This window comes from Myotis yumanensis, unplaced genomic scaffold, assembly GCF_028538775.1.
Source record: "Myotis yumanensis isolate MYYU_CA2020_CCGP unplaced genomic scaffold, mMyoYum1.0.hap1 SCAF_1, whole genome shotgun sequence".
Classification (NCBI taxonomy): domain Eukaryota; kingdom Metazoa; phylum Chordata; class Mammalia; order Chiroptera; family Vespertilionidae; genus Myotis; species Myotis yumanensis.
Window position 1 is genome coordinate 96,620,218 of NW_027223752.1, and position 14,089 is coordinate 96,634,306.

At 40.7% G+C, this 14,089-nt stretch overlaps 1 protein-coding gene and 1 long non-coding RNA gene across 8 annotated transcripts in view; one reads left to right on the forward strand and one right to left on the reverse strand.

Annotated features, from left to right (window-relative positions):
* Positions 1–14,089, forward strand: part of MIPOL1 (mirror-image polydactyly 1) — a 334,097-nt gene that overhangs the window by 110,182 nt on the left and 209,826 nt on the right. The gene's annotated exons all lie outside the window — the stretch shown is intronic.
* LOC139019104 (uncharacterized) overlaps positions 840–14,089 on the reverse strand; it is a 51,108-nt gene continuing 37,858 nt past the window's right edge. For both annotated transcript variants that reach the window (XR_011473014.1, XR_011473008.1), the window contains exon 3: positions 840–1,186. This is a non-coding gene — a long non-coding RNA (uncharacterized lncRNA). The remainder of the gene's footprint in view (positions 1,187–14,089) is intronic.

Below are 14,089 nucleotides of genomic sequence, written 5' to 3' on the forward strand. Positions count from 1 at the left end.
AGGCCGAGCCATGGTTTTGCTCACTAAAGATGAAGAAATTTAAGTCTAGGTATTTGAAACAGCTGGAAGTTGCAGATGATATTAAATGTGAGGGAACTGTCTGCATCTTATGATCTATTTGGAGGGGGTGGAGGGGGAACACCAGTTATCTTTGTGCTAATTCACCTTCAGTTCTTTCTGAGAGGTACTCCATGCACATGGTGTACATGCATGTGGTTTAGAAGCACCGCCGCTGTGCTGAGAGTTAAGTGAGAAGTTGGAGTTCAGGTCTAACTAGAGTGGAGAGACCTTTCTGAGCACCTTGGGCATTCACTTGACTCTTTCTTAGGGTAAGGACTATGCCCAGATGCAGTGCTATTTAATAGGGAACATTCTATAATATGGAAATGTCAGCATTGTTCAGTTTAGTAATCATGCACTGCGGTGTCTGAAATTAGAACAACTGACAGGTATTGGTCATGGCTGTTCACTTAAAACAATGGTCTGTTGCTAATGGGAGTGTAAAATGGTACAACCAGTTTTGAAAACTGCTTGGCAGTTTCTTATACAATGGAAGAATATCTATTCTGACCTAGCACTTGCATTTCTAGGTACTTATCCAAGGAAAACAAAAACATTCATGCTATGAGACTTTAGAGGAATGTTTATAGGAGATGATTTATATTATCCAAGTACTGAAAACAGTTCTTGTCACTTCATTAACAGGAAACCAGACAAATTGTGTTATATTCATGCAATGGAATGGTATTTTGCATGAAAAGAATTACTCATGCATACAGTAACATATATGAATCTCTAATACATATGTTGATTGAAAGATTACAGATTTAAAGGCTTTATTGTTTTTTTCTGAAGTTAAGGAACAGGTGAAATGATCCATGGCATTACAAAGAGAACAATGACAGTGATAGCTAAGGGTGTAAAATGGCTGGAAGAGAGAATACAAAGACCATTCTGGTGTGATAGAAATATTCTATATGATGATCAAAGTCATTACCCAAATACATAAATGTATCAAAAGTCAATCGATTGGCCCTGGCCAGTGTGCCTCAGTTGGTTGGAGCATCATCCCATACACCAAAAGGTGGCAGGTTTGAATCCTCGTCAAGGCACATATCCAGGTTGTGGGTTCAGTCAGGCACGTGTGGGAGGGAACAGATTGATGTTTCTCTCACTTCCTTCCTCTCTGAAATTCAATAAAAAAAAAAATTAAAAGAAAATCAATCAATTGTATGATCAGAATCTACATTCACTCTATATAAATTTTTAGCTAAAATGATTACAGAACAATGGGTTGGCTTATGAGGTATGCTGGTGTGTGGGGTTTTTTAAGTTCCCCATTTATCTTGATACTGTTTTTTTCTCTACTTCCAAGTCTTTCCTCTCGTTTTGGGCCCTATTTTTCCTAACTGGAATCTTGGTGTCTAACTCTTTTTTTTGCGTTTTGCATCACCACATTGCTGCTCTATCCCAAGCTTTTAAATGTTTATACTTATGCTTCTTATTTTGGAGTCAATTAAAAAGCATGTCATTAAATAGTCATTGTTTACACATTTTTTTTTTATCTTAGGAAACATAACACTTATTTTGCACATTTTTATATTTTAGAAATTCCTTATTGTCATATAATTTTATCAGATTTTATATTATGCTGTATTTATGTTTATAAGTTAGTGATTGTCTAAATATTGTCTAGTGGCATATGCCTCTAATTTTAGAAGGAAATGAGTATGGAAAAAAAATAAGATTTCTGAAAATGAAAATAACATCATTTATTTAATAAACATGCATTAGATAGCTTCAGTGAACCAGGTCTTTGGTTTGGCCCTGGGATCGGAAGTGGATGTGATGGAGAATGCCAAGCAGATGGTTACCATGAGAATATATAGGAGGAAGGTCAGTGAATCAATAGAAGCAAGGAGGACATGGTATTCCTCAGGAGGGCTTCCAGTGAGAGGGGTCTGTTGCTGTATAGAAGAATCAGATATGTGTAAAAACTTGCACAAAGGCAAGAAAGTTGTAACAAATGTTCATGTTTTTTGAACTGTGGATAATTTAGCATTAACTGTGTCTGAAGTAAGGAAAAGTGCAATTGAAAGGGAATCAGAAAATATGTAGTGTTTCTGAACAGTTCAGGAAATGCCACTGTCATTCTCCAAAACTTGTTTTTAATTCTGCAAGCTGTGGAAGAGCCAATAAAGCAGTGGTTCTCAACCTTCCTAATGCCTCGACCCTTTAATACAGTTCCTCGTGTTGTGGTGTCCCCCAACTATAAAATTATTTTCGTTGCTACTTCATAACTGTAATTTTGCTACTGTTATGAATCGTAATGTAAATATCTGATATGCAGGATGTATTTTCATTGTTACAAATTGAACATAATTAAAGCATAGTGATTAATCACAAAAACAGTATGTAATTATATATGTGTTTTCCAATGGTCTTAGGTGACCCCTGTGAAAGGGTTGTTTGACCCCCAAAGAGGTCGCGACCCACAGGTTGGCGACCCACAGGTCGAGAACTGCTGCAATAAAGGAATCCAAGATCCAGTAGGTGGGAGTTAGTGTGATCAGAGTTGTATTTAGACATAGCTGTTTGGAATATTTATTAACTCTGAGATGCAACTGCAAACCATGTGCACCCACATACACACTTACTTTTAAAAAATCAAATGAGTTTAGTATATTACATTATTAATTTTTAAAATTATATAAATTTATTGGGGAGACATTGGTTAATAAAATTATATAGGTTTCAAGTATACAATTCTGTAATGTATCATCTGTATGTTGCATTGTGTGTTCACCACCCAAAGTCAAATCTCCTTCCATGACCACGTATTTGACCCCCTTTATGTCCCCGCATCCTACTTCCCTCTGGTAACCACCCTAAATGTTGTCTGTGTCTATGAATTTTTATTTGTTTTTCTTGTTTATTCCTTTTTTGCTTGCTGCTTTATATCCCACATATGAGTGAAATCATATGCTTCTTGACTTTTTCTGTTTCTTATTTCACTTACCATGATATTCTGAAGATCCATTTATCTTATTGTAAACTACAGGCTTGATGCACGAATTCGTGCATGGGTGGGGTCCCTCAGCCTGGCTGGTGAATGGGGCTGATTGGGGCCACAGGAGGTTGCAAGGGGGAGGGGCAGTGGAAGGTTAGCCAGCTGGCCAGAGGCAGGGAGAGGCCGCGAGAGGTTGGAGGGCCAGCCTGATCGGGGCCAATCGGGTCCAGCCAACCAGGGGGAGGGGCCATGGGAGGTTGGCTGTGGGACCGCACTGACCACCAGGGGGCAGCTCCTGCATTGAGTGTCTGCCCCCTGGTAGTCAGTGCACGTATAGCAACTGGTCGTTTGGTTGCTTAAGCTTTTATATCCTACTAGAGGCCTGGTGCATGAAATTCATGCCTGGCGGGGGTTCCCCCAGCCCGGCCAGTACCCTCTCCAATCCAGGACCCCTCAGGGGATGTCCAACTGCCAGTTTAGACCCAATCCCCTAACTGGTCCCCTGCCGGCCCGGTCACCCCTAACTGGTCCCTGCTTGCCTGGTCACCCCCTAACTGCCCCCCCTGCTGGCCTGGTCGCCCCCTAACTGCCCCCCTGCCAGCCTGGTCATCCCCTAACTGCCCCCTTGCTGGCCTGACCACCCCCTAACTACCCCCCCTGCCAGCCTGATCACCTCTGACCACCTCTGCCTTTGCCCCCGTCACTGTGGCTTTGTTCGGAAGGAGATCGGATGTCTGGAAGATGTCCAGTCGACCTGGTCTAATTAGCATCTTACCCTTTTATTAGTATAGATATAATAAAACCTAGGTGGTGTCACATGGCACCCTTGCAAGATGGCCTTCGTGACATCACAAGTTGGCCGCCATAAAATGGCTGCCCTCACATCGTCACAAGATGGCCACCACAAGATGGCCGGCAGGGGAGGGCAGTTGTGGGTGAACAAGCCAGCAGGGGAGGACAGTTTGGGGGCGATCGGGCCGGCAGGGGAGGGCAGTTGGGGGCAACCAGGCCATCAGGGGAAGGCAGTTGGGGATGACCAGGCCTGAAGGGCAGGGTTGTTAGGGGCGAAATGGCTGGCCAGGGAAGGAAGTTGGGGGCGATCGGGTCGACAGGGGAGGGCAGTAGGGGACGATCAGGCTGGCAGGGGAGCAGTTAGGTGTCAGTCTGGCAGGGGAGCGTTTAGGGGGCGATCAGGCTGGCAGGCAGAAGCAGTTAGGGGCAATCAGGCAGACAGGCAGGCGAGCGGTTAGGAGCCAGCAGTCCAGGATTGTGAGCGAGATGTCTGACTGCCGGTTTAGGCCCGATCGGGTCCCCCAAGGAGTCCCAGATTGGAGAGGGTTCAGGCCAAGCTGAGGGACACCCCCTCCCGGGCATAGATAGTAGTATTCATCTTTTCTTATGGCTGAGTAGTATTCCATTATATATATACAGGGTGTTCCAAAAATGTATATACACACTTTGAATAATTATAAAGGCATTATTTATTAAAATACATTTCATTTTCCTTTAACAGCTATCAGCTGTTCAAGTATATATACATTTTTTGGGACACCCTATATGTACAAACTCTTTTTATCTAATCATTTAGCAAAGGACACTTTGCTTGTTTCCGTGTCTTGGCCACTGTGAATAATGCTGCAGTAATCATAGGGGTGCATATATATCTGCAAATAAATGTGTTCAAGTTTTTTGGATAGATGCCCAGAAGAGGGATTGCTGGGTCATATGGTGACACTTTTTTGAAGGAACTTAATATGGTTTTCCAAATGAATTTTCCACCAGCAGTATATGAGGTTTTTTATCTACAACCTCTTCAATACTTGTTATTACTTGTCTTGTTAATAATAGCCATTCTAAAAGGTATGATGTGCTATCTCTTTGTAGTTTTCATTTGCATTTCCCTAATAGGTAGTGAAGTTGAGCTTTTTTTCATACATCTGTTGGCCATTTGTATGTCTTCTTGGAAAAGTGTCTTTCAGGTCCTCTGTTCAGTTTTGAATTGGATTGTTTGTTTTGTTGTTAAGTTGTATGAGTTCTTTACATATTTTAGATATTAACTTCTTATCAGAAGTGTTTGCAAATATCTCCTCCCATTTGTTTGGTTACCTTTTTGTTTTGTTTTGATGGTTTCTTTTGCTGTGCAGAAGTTTTTTAGTTTATATAGTACCATTCCTTTATTTTTGCTTTTACTTCCCTTAACTTTGAGGTCAAATTCATAAAATCATCTCTAAGACCAAGGTCCATAAGTTACTGTTTATGTTTTTTTCTATGTATTTTATTGTTTTGATTCATTTTGAGTTGATTTTTGTGTATGGTGACAAATAGCAATCTAATTTGATTCTTTTTGAAACTGCCCTGGTAATTTTTATTTGCAGCCAGCTTTGAGAACTGCTAGACTAGAGAATAGTTTGGAAGGGTTTGAGACTGAGGGCCTGGCACTTGCCAGTTAGGGACAAACTTAGAGATCAAATGAAAGGTATGACGGTAGGGATAGAGAATAATACAATAGAACTTGGTCCAATTTTAGGGTAAAGATAAGAAGGAATAGAACTTGGTCCAATTTTAGGGTAAAGATAAGAAGGAATAGAACTTGGTCCAATTTTAGGGTAAAGATAAGAAGGAGTTCAGTGTGATTTTCATGTTTAGCAGGGATGATTGAGTAAATGCCATTTATAAACAGGAATACAGTAAAGCAATAAATATATATTTAATACCACCTATGTTTTAGGTCCCTTGCTTACTGTTTATTAATGAACAAAGACACTTGGCTTTACCTTCTTGGAGTTTGCCATTTATACAGAGGATATATAGATATTTTTGGATTTTTCAAGTGAAAACCTAATTATTTTATTTTTATATAAAGGGTGTGTTTTTGTATATGCATACATAATATACACTGAATGGCCAGATCATTATGACCACCTGATGTTTGTAGGCAAATTAGCTATGATTTCGCCCTGAAGTTGCTAGAGGGCCAGACCATTATAAATAGGGAAGCAGGTTGTTTACCTCGACAGTAGAAGTGATTTTTTTCTGAAGATATGGGTAAACAATGCGATTTAACAGCCTTTGAATGTGGGAGATATATATATTGAGTGGCCAGATTATTATGACCACCCCATCAGTACTTCGTTGGGCCACCTTTTGCCTTTAATACTGCGGTGATTCTTCTTGGCATTGACTCTATGAGATGTTAAAAGGTGATGTGAGGAATCTGACACCATGCCTGATGAATAGCACTGTCCAGTTCTATGAGATTTGATGGTTGTAGAACCAGCTTCCTGATGGCTCTTTTTACTTCATCCCACAAATGCTCAATTGGATTGAGATCTGGTGATTGTGGGGGCCACCTGAGCAAGGTAAAGTCTCCCTCATATTCTTGAAACCACTCCTGCAAAATATGAGCACCATGGCATGGCGCATTGTCTTGTTGGAAGAAGCCATCTCCATTGGGATATGCCATCAACATGATAGGATAAAGTTCATCAGCAACGATACTTAGGTATGTTGTGCTATTCAGACAGTGTTCCACACAAATTAAAGGGCCCAAATCATGCCAGGAAAACATGCCCCAAACCATAACACTGCCCCCACCAGCTTGAAGGGTTGTACTCATGCATGTGAGGTGCATGCTTTCATGCTGTTTCTGCCAAATTCTTACTCTGCCATCTGCATGATGCAACTGGAAACGTGATTCATCGGACTGCATGACTTTTTTCCAATGCTCGACTGTCCAGTCCTTGTGTTCCTGTGCGAATTGGAGAAGTTTTATCTTGGTAACTGCAGACAGCAAGGGTGTTCGAACAGGCCTTCGGCTTCCATATCCTATACGATGCAGTGTACGGCTAATTTGCCTACAAACGTCAGGTGGTCATAATAATCTGGCCACTCAGTGTATATGTTAATATACTAATATGAGTGTATAAATGTGTATACATATATGTATACATACACATGTAGCTTTAATAAGACCTTCATTTAAAAGAAAACACTTCCAATATAATAAAAGAATAGCAATTTTTTGTTTTATATCTCTAAAAAGACCATTGTGATTTTAGATTCTATGTGACCCTTAAGATGTGTGATTAAAAGGTAAGAAATAATTGCCCAAGTTTTTTTATTATTATTAATGTAACATAGACTCTGTGGGTATGAATGAACTGAGTTAAAAGGTATTCAGTATATTGGCTAGTTCATATTTAATTTTGATGTCTGTTGACTATTTTCTAATATCAGATCAATGTACTATTTAAAAGTTATCTGTATCTCTAATTGCTCAAAGTACAAATTTTATAGTTTATTATCACTTTTTCTGTAGTTCCATTTCTGTTCTACTTGCTATTGTACATATGTGTGTACACTATATATTTCGTTGATAAACTACATAACACTGCCTAAATTTGAATACTATTTCTTGTTAGTTGCATACTCTCTGCTTCTGCTCCCTTCTCTATAAAATGGGATAATATCTGATCCACCTCAGAATAAAAGACTCACACAGAATGACAGTGAAGGGATGGGAAAAATATTCCCTGCAAATGGAAAGGAAAATAAAAGCTGGAGCCCTAGCCAGTTTGGCTCAGTGGATAGAGTGTCAGCCCAATGACTGAAGGGTCCTGGTTTCTGTTCTGGTCAAGGGCACATACCTTGGTTGTAGGCTCGATCCCCGGCTGTGGTGGGAGCATAAATGGGAGGCAACCAATTGGTATCTCTTGCACATCAGTGTCTCTCCCATGCTTTTCTAATCTCTCTAAAAATCAATGGAAAAATATCCATGGGTGAGGATTAACGAAAAAGAAAGAAAGAAAGAAAGAAAGAAAGAAAGAAAGAAAGAAGAAAGAAAGAAAGAAAGAAAGAAAGAAGAGAAGAGAAGAGAAGAGAAGAGAAGAGAAGAGAAAAGAAAAGAAAAGAAAAGAAAAGAAAAGAAAAGAAAAGAAAAGAAAAGAAAAAAAGAAGGAAGGGGAAAGGAAGAAGGGAAGAAAGGAAGGGACGGGAAGGGAAGGGAAGGAAGAAAGAGAAAGGAAAGAGAGAGAGAGAGAGAGAGAGAGAGAGAGAGAGAAGGAAGGAAGGAAGGAAGGAAGGAAGGAAGGAAGGAAGGAGAAAGAAAAAGAAAGAAAGAAAGAAAGAAAGGAAGGAAGAAAGGAAGGAAGGAAGGAAGGAAGGAAGGAAGGAAGGAAGGAAGGAAGGAGAAAGAAAGAGAAAGAAAGACAGACTTTGGGCCAGAAGGGAATAGCATGAAGTACACAAGGTAATGAAAACCAAGGGACAGAACCCAAGACTACTCTATCCAGGAAGCTATCATTCAAAATCAAAGGTGAAATAGAGTTTCTGAGACCAAAAAAAGGTGAAAGGAGTTTATTACCACCAAACCAGCACTGCAAAAAAAAATGCTAACAGGACTGTTGTAAGAAAAAGAAATAGAAGAGAAGAATACAGGCATAAAGAATAAGAATGTCAACAATTAAGTACCTATCAATAATAACCTTAAAAATGGCAGATTTACAGCCAACATCATATTCAATGGGCAAAAAGTAAAAATGTTTCCCTTAAGATCGGGGATGTTGGCATTCATCACCCTTATTTAACACTAGTGGCCCTGTGCGTGAAATTCATGCACATTGAAAGCGAATTAATTAGAGGATGTTACCGTGAGGCAGTCCGCGTTTTGAAATTCAATGACATGAATTTTAGCTATTACTTTGCCAAATAAATGGAATTTACAGATATCATTTAAAAGAGCATTCAGCTTCATATTAAAAACTCCTGCTACCAAGTCAGGTCTGTTTTCAACTTTTTGCCAGTGTTGTAAATTGTTTGCAGTAACTGCCCATTTGGGGTTGCATGACATGGTTATGAATAAATCGGGCTTGCCATACCGCATTACAATTTCATAGCATCCTGATATCGCTGCTGCATATTTCTGGGATTACCCTCAAAAGATGATGGAAGTATTATCATTTTACCAATCAGCACATTGTCCTTTTCAGATCTAGATTTGAGATAACCCATCAAACCACTATATTTTTCAACTCTCAACTTAGATTGGTTTGCTTTGATGAAATTTATCCGATTGGCCTCTATTTTTGAATACAAATCCACAATAAACTGTTGAATTAATTTTCCTGCATTTAAAATAGGATTGAACGTGTCCCACACAGAGAGATGAAATCCATAATACTGCATTTGTGTGACTCGTGTCCTTACATTTTGTCTAGTATTATTGTTGATTACACTCTAAGTCTTAATGCAATATCTGTTCCCCAGCCTTGTTCACCATGTGGAAAAAGAATAGGATATGTCATCACATCTAATGTAGGAGACAGGATATTGACTTGTTTCATTTTAGTGGCATTGGATTATTGGGATCTGGTTTACAATGAATGAGCAACTCCCTTTCAAAAGGAGGTTCTCCATCTTCATTTCTGAATATGACAACAACCTTGGTACACGGGGAGAATTATATCTACCTGGGTCACTGTTATGGTCGTATTTAATTGCCATTGTTACTTCTGTGGGAGTAATACCTTTTGCTGCTGCTTCAGATTAGGCTTCCTTTTCTACCTCATGTAACATCTTGTACGATTTTTTTAATTCATTTATTTCATGCATGAGGTTGTTGATGTTGATCATGAGTCTTTCTGAGCAGCCCTGGATTTCTGGCATTGCTAATCTTTTACTTATAGCTTCGGCTGTATCCAAAATATAGAGTTGAGCAAACTTCTGAGAAACACCATCCGAAGGATGTAAAGTTCCAGTACGGTGATAAACTTGTCCGTGTATTCTAAAACAGTATGGCCCATATCCTGATGGCGATGCAATATTTGCACCCATGGAAGCAAAAGCAAAATAACTATTTATGGAACAAATATTTTCCATGAAATTTTTACTGTCAGAATCTTCGTTTTCATTAATCTTTTTAAATATTCCAGGTAGAAAGATGGCTGCCCATGGGAAGGCAGACTGCAAGATAGTGTGTGAGAGAATGAAAGGAGAAAGTGTGAATGTATGGAGAGTGTAAATGTGTGGGTGAGCGATAGCTCTACTCCAGGGGACTGTTGGAGACTGCCGGATCGGGCTCCCCTAACCAGGCAGCCTCCACTGCTGCTGAAATCTCCCCTGGAGCGTCCGGCTTTGCTGTGGAGACCGCGCCATCTTGAAGGGGAGAGTGGCTGTTATCGCAAGTGTATACATCCAGAGACCCTGCAGCCAAGGCACCCAGGGACCAGCTATGAACCCAGGAACACCAGTCTCAAGCAGCATGAATATGTGAACTCGCACGAGCCCTGCTCCTTCTCACGGAAAGGTCAGATTTCGCCCAAAGCAGTGGTTGGCAAACTGCGGCTCATGAGCCATATGTGGCTCTTTGGCCCCTTGAGTATGGCTCTTCCTAAGCCTTAGGAGTACCCTAATTAAGTTAATAACAATCTACCTATCTATACAGTTTATGTTTAAAAAATTTGGCTCTCAAAAGAAATTTCAGTTGTTGTACTGTTGATATTTGGCTCTGTTGACTAATGGGTTTGCCGACCACTGGCCTAGAGAAAGATGAGGTCTGTAATCCAGGTTGGAGAGAGGAAAGCATGCGGGGGAAGTCAGCACCCCATAAAGTCTGCAGCCTTTGGGGCCAGCATGACCCGTGACTGTGGAAAGGGATCTGCAGGGCTGCAGCAGAAGGGAACTCTAAATATCAGCCCATAGCTGGACAGGGCGCAAAAAGGCAACCTCGGATTTTACCAGTGTGCCAGCTGCTTAGGGCCAGAGGAAAAAGGATATGCGGAAGAGATGTTTGGAGAATTGCATGCGGAGCTGGACGGAGAGAGAGGGCTACATAACCAGACACTCAGAGAAGAGAGATCATGGGGAGACAAAGAAACAGCCCACAAATGAAAGAAAAGGAGGAATCACCAGAAAAGGGAGTGAACGGAAAGGAGGTAAGCAATATGTCAGAGAAAGAATTCAGAGAAATCGTCATAGGGTGGCTGAAAAGAATGGAAGACAAATTCAACAACATGTGTAAGAACCAAGAAGAAATGAAAAATGACATCGCTGCTATAAAGAACTCAATAGAAAGCATCAACAGTAGACTAGAAGAAGCAGAGGACTGCATCAGTGAGCTAGAAGACAAGGGAGGAAAAAATACCCAAGCAGAGCAGCATCTAGAAAAAAGACTTAAAAAATAGGAGGAGAGCCTAAGGGAACTTTGGAACAACACGAAACGAGACAACATTCGCATAATAGGGGTGCCAGAAGGAGAGGAAACTGAGCAAGGAATAGAAAACCTGTTTGAAGAAATAATGACAGAAAACTTTCCTGATATAGGGAAGAAAAAACTCATACAAATCCAAGAAGCTCACAGAGTCCCAAACAAAATGAACCCCAAAAGACCAATGCCAAGGCACATTATAATTAAATTGGCAAACACCAATGACAAAGTAAGAATCTTATAAGCGGCCAGAGAGAGACAGAAAGTTACCTACAAAGGATCCCCAATCAGACTAGCGACTGATTTCACAACATAAACACATCAGGCAAGAAGGGAATGGAATGAAATATACAAAGTCATGCAAAGAGAGGGTCTGAATCCAAGAATACTGTACCCAGTAAGGCTATCAATAAAAATTGAGGGTGAAATCAGAAGCTTCACAGACATAAAAAGGACTAAGGGAGTTTATTACTACCAAAGCAGCAATGCAAGAAATGCTAAAGGGTCAGCTGTAAAAAGAAGAAATAGGAAATGAAGAAGGAACACCAGCGTAAATAATACAAATGGTGACAGACAAGTACCTATGAATAATAACTTTAAATGTTAATGGATTAAATGCCCCAATCAAAAGGCATAGGGTAGCTGAGTGAATAAGAAAACATGACCCATATAGCTGCCATCTACAGGAAACCCACCTCAGAGAAAAGGACTCACACAGACTGACGGAAAAGGGATGGAAAAAGATTTTTCAGGCGAATGGAAATGAGAAAAAGCTGGGGTAGCAATACTTATATACCAAGCCACTGTTCTGAAAACTGCCTGGTAGTGGCACAAGAACAGACACATAGATGAATGGAACAGAATAGAGGACCCAGAAATTGACCCAAGCCATTATACTCAATATTCAACAAAGGAGGCAAGAGCATACAATGGAGTCAAAACAGCCTCTTTAATAAATGTTGCTGGGAAATTTGGTCAGATACATGCGAAAGAATGAAACTAGATCACCAATTTACACCATACACAAAAACAAACTCAAAATGGCTAAAGGACTTGAATGTAAGACAGGAAACCATAAGAATCCTACAAGACTCCATAGGCAGCAAAATTGCAGACATATGTCATAGCAATATCTTTACAGACAGATCCTAGGGCAAGAGAGACTAAGGAGAAAATAAACAAATGGGACTACATCAAAATAAAAAGCTTCTGAACAGCAAAAGAAACCATCAAAAAAACAACAAGAAAGCCCACTGCATGGGAGAACATATTTGCCAATGTTATCTCCGATAAGGGTTTAATCTCCAACATTAAGGCTTGTCTTGTGTACTAGTGGTGTAATTTTTCAGGTAAAAGTGTCTCAAAAGGCCATTTTCTAATTTTTTCCCCAGTTAATGAGGCAAGCAATTCTAAGATCTTCTACAAACATCTAGCCATCTAAAATGGAAAGATGCATCCCTCTGCGTATACAAACAAGCTAGCTATTGGAGGGTGGATGGAGTATGCTACTCTTAGGATATCATACAGTCTTCAAACTGAAATCTTAAATGTTATCAGTATGAAAAACCTGAGATCAGATGCTTATGTAAAGAAAGTGCTATTCATGCAGTAAACCCAAAACAAATGGTTAGTGCTGGCCATATTTTGTCTTTCTGACTTTTCCTTGGGAATCTACGAGAACCTCTCCCTCTCCCCTCCCCCAATAAGATCATTTAAGTGTGTGTTAAGCAACTACAGAATACTAAATAAAAAGTTTGGCCAAAACCAAAAATAAAAATAAATAAATAAATATGCCAGGTAATCTGGAAAACGTATATCATTTGGACAGACTTTCCCTTTGCTACAACATGGAGTAAGTTTTCCATCGGATGGTTTTTCATCAGAGGAATTTAGTGATAGGCAAAATTCACATCGAACAGTCATTCCACCACAACTGTGTTCAAGAATTACATCCTTATGTACTCGATTTTTGCTGAGAAGGCAGTTCCTACCAGAATTGGTAGTACTTGTTGATGACTGTTCTCTAGACATATTCTGTCGTCACCACCGCCTTCTTTCAACTTCAAAGGCACGTTGGTCTTTAGACATTTTCTGTCGATGATGCCGGTGTTTTTCGGCATTAGAGCGACGTTTTTCCAATAGATGGTCTTCAGATACATTCTGTTGCAGGCACCGCCTTCTTTCAAGATCAGACGCACGCTGCTCTGCAGACATTTTCTGTTGATGACACCGGCATCTTTCAGCTGCAGAGCTACATTGTATCCACAGTTGTTCTTTAGATATAGTCACACCTCTCTACTGTCACGGTCTGAGATGCAGGTGAGTGAGAGTCCTGGCTGTCAGGCCGCTGAGTTCTGTCTGACCAATGGCTGATTCTGGCTGATTCTAGGGGGGTGGGACTTCCTCCTCCCTGCTGTCAGTTTCCACAGCTGTGATGAGGAAGCTGAGGTGACAGAGGGAGCCACACCCTCCAAGCAGCCCTCTGTCTCACTCTGCTCTATATCCAGCGACCTCCTGCTCTGCCAGGTCTTCCAAACCTCCCGCTCTCCGCCCACTCACCTGGCTCTGCTCTCCGCTAGCGAAGGTCCCGGGATGCCACAGGTGTGGCTTGGCACCACTGGCCTTGCCTCCCGGGGCCGGCGATGGTCCCGGGAGCCCATGGCCTCCATTGCCTCCTGGGGCACTTGACACCTGTGTATGCAAAATGGCTAAAGTGTAGATAGTTCTCTTATTAGTGTAGATAGTTCTGGATGTCCTAGCCTTGGCTATCAGACAAGAAGCAGAAATTAAGCCACCCAAACTGAGAAAGAGGAGGTAAATCTGTCATTATTCACAAATGACATGATATTGTACATAGAAAGCCCTAAAGCTTCCAC